Consider the following 3,585-nt stretch of genomic DNA (forward strand, 5'->3'; position numbering starts at 1 on the left):
TCTAGGATTTTTTTTTTCTCAGCAATTTTTTGGACACATAAAATAATCTATGTAAATATGTGAAAACACTTCGGAGAATTCAATCATAGACTACAGATGGGCTACATCTAAGAAACTATCCTCTCTAAAATCACAGCTTCGCTGCAGGGCTCGCTGTCTGAATGTAATGCTGTTGTGAAATCTAAACATTTTATCAAGTGGTAAATGTAAATGCTCTGTATAGCGCCTTTCTAGTCTTTTCAACCACTCAAAGCGCTTTTACACTACATCGGCATTCACCAGTCAAACACATTCATACACTAGCGGAACAGGGGCAATTCGGGGTTCAGTATCTTACCCAAGGACACTTCGACATGCAGCCTGGGGGAGCCGCCGACCTTCTGATTAACAGCCAACCCGCGCTACCTCCTGAGCCACAGCCGCCCTACAGTGTGTATTAATATCCCACTTCTCATCATTAACACTGAGTACAGATGTGGTGTGCAGTCCATGTATGCAGGGTAACCTCGAGTTAACCATGAACAAAACCTGCTCAGAGCAGTTTAGAGATGCAGCGTAAATTGCCATGGTAACAGACCTCAGTTAACACCTATCCACCTTTTGTAGTACGGGTTAATCTGGAAGTTACACCCGACGTCACCAAGTTACTCCTGAAGTTACCTGGATAAGCCAGTTACCTCGCTTTGTAGTACAGGCCACTTTTCACATGATGAACACAACAAAAGAAATAACAAATGTACATTTGCACACGTTTTATTCCTTAGTGTGCTGTACAGTACAACACGCCAAACAACAGATTATTCTGCCCCAGCATCCTGTCTTTGGTCTGGGACACGCCAGAGATTCTCCTTCTCCACCTCCTCCTCATCTTCCTCCTATCCCATCTCCTCCTCCAACTCCTACTGTTCCTCTTCCTTCACGTCTTACTCCCCTCTATACTGCTCTTCCTCCTCCTCTTCTTCCTCCTCTCCTTCAGATTTCTCTGGATCCATAGTTCCTAAACTGAATAAACTGACTCTGGCCCTTTTTTCTATCTATTGAAGCTTCTGATTGGTGTGTTATCAATCATGACTGTTTGTGTTTCCACCTGGGTAGTTGTGTGCTAATTGAGCTCAAGCTGTGCTGATTGAGCGAAGAATACTGAATGTCAGTGCTTTCTCAATGATCACATGGTTTAGGCAATGAGAAATGAAGGGGTTTGTGTATAGAGTTTAGGGAAATGGGTGTGCTTTTTGAAAAATGGAATTATGGTTTAGAAATTTTAGTTCAGCCTGGTTATAGTGTTTAAGCAATTGAGAACTGTAAGATACATCTGAGCTAATCCAGCGACATCTGCATACATCATACGCCTTTGGCAGCATCGTGGGTATGGATTGATTGTTTATTGTTATCTACAACCTCAGAGTTTATTATTTTGGGACAATTTTGTGTTCTTGAAGTCCTTTTTCATCTCTTCTGAGTTTGCACATAACATGAAGTTTACAAAGGCATAGTCAGGTGAGGATCAAGGCTCCTCTCCCCACGGTCTTGTTATCATAACGCTGTTAGCAGTAAAGTGTTTTCCACCAGGGCAGTAAAATGTGAAGTTTAGCTGGCTGATCAGAACTTCCAGCTGTACCGTTTTATTTCCAATAATAATCAGCTGATTGTCTCACAAACGTAACAGTCACATTTATGTCCACGTGTAAGCCAAAGCCTGGAGAATAATTAACATTACGTGACATTACAATCCAACTACATAGTTTTTCTACCGGGGCAGTAAAATGTGACGTTTAGCTGTCTGATCTGAGCTTCTTCCCCCTTTTATTGCTAATTAATCAGCTGATTGTCTCACAAACTAATCAATACATTTCTGTCCAGTTGCAAAGCCAAGACACAGAACTACAACATCACTGGGGGAAAAAAAACATTCTAAAGCGCTGCGGGAGCATTTCAATGAGCATTAGAGGTAGCATTACATGGACGTAGGAAAATTAAGACCTGTTTAAAATTATTTACGACCCAGAACACAATACTTTAGCATATTTAAGACTTTTTAAGGTCTTAAATTTTGAATTGAAGACTTTTTCTAGACTTTTTAAGACCCCACGGAAACCGTGTAATAAGAAAGTTAAATAAAATAAAGTAAAATAAATCCAGGTTTTCAGTTATTCCTCACTTGAAACAGCAGGTAATAAAAGGCAAAAGTAGCACTTATTCTCAATCACCTTCAATAAAGTTTGAATTGCCATAATAGAAGCATAGAGCAAGCAACAAAAGTGCAAATGGGGGATGTTTAATTAAAGGTCTTGTCTAACAAATAATGTGCTGCTTACGAATGTAAGCATCTGTTGAGTAGGACTCAAAATAGAAGCTATAGCATTTGCTGCTGTTAAATAGACTTTTTTACGTGATTATTGGTATTTCCACTTGAAGCTTGCTTTTGTTAAAATTTCTGTTAAGTTATGAGTTCACATAGACAAGAAGTGAATTGTTTTACCTTATCCTCCGTAGAGCCTGCAGACTTCTGTTACTCCCTTTTGTAGCAAAAAGGAGCATCTATGCAAAATCCAAACAGGCCTTTCAAAGGGTTCTAGCTATGTACGTGGCGTGTAAGAGGATGATGCTGATGCAACAACAACGATAGCAAGCTGGCTACTCAGTATGGGAAGATGTGCTGAGAGGAGGCCAGCTGTTGTATTGCATTACAGCTGAGAGAGAGAGAGAGAGAGAGAGAGAGAGAGAGAGAGAGAGAGAGAGAGAGTGTAGTTCATACATCTGTAATAGTACGATTAACCCTCCTTCTACATGTGCACAGTCATGGAAAAAGGTTTTATCGTGTTTATAACCAATTCATCTGTGATCTGCAATTACAACACGCACTTGTCTTTATGAAATTCATTCTATGTGTATTAGGATCCGGACACCCAGATGAAGTCTCTGACTTACCCTGCTTTACCAGGAAAGTTGTCATTTCAATTTAAGCTTTTGTTGCACATGATAACAAAAAGGGCTAGAGAAAAGAAATCTCCAGCTAAACTGAAATGCAAGTAAGGTCATAAAATAATGACATCTGTGTTACATACTGAGAATCCACTGGTTAGACTTTAGAGATCATCTGTTTTATAAAACGAACTCTGGTCTGGATTATTTCATGACTTTGAAACACAGACTCGAACAATCAAGCACTGATCACATAAATTCAAAGCAAACAGATGTGTAAAGACAAAACTGTTCTTGAAATTATGCCTCTTTTTCTCGAAACTCTAAACACACATCCACAACTTCTCACCCAATTCCCCAAACATCCTATTTTCAGGTCAAAATGAAGCTCTCCACTCAAAATCTTTCAATCTTGCTGAAAAACCAAACTTTGCCCTCAGACATAACACACAAGCCCGAAAACACACACACTACAACAGTCTGACACACTGGTGAGATCAATTCAAGACAATACTACAAAAACTGGTCATTAATAATGTTGCGTGTGGTTCTCCCCCTCAAAAACCTTTTCACATGATGAACACAACAAAAGAAATAACAAATGTACATTTGCACACGTTTTATTCCTTAGTGTGCTGTACAGTACAACACGCCAAACAACAG

The sequence above is a fragment of the Micropterus dolomieu genome, linkage group LG11, assembly GCF_021292245.1.
Source record: "Micropterus dolomieu isolate WLL.071019.BEF.003 ecotype Adirondacks linkage group LG11, ASM2129224v1, whole genome shotgun sequence".
In the NCBI taxonomy this organism is placed as follows: Eukaryota; Metazoa; Chordata; class Actinopteri; order Centrarchiformes; family Centrarchidae; genus Micropterus; species Micropterus dolomieu.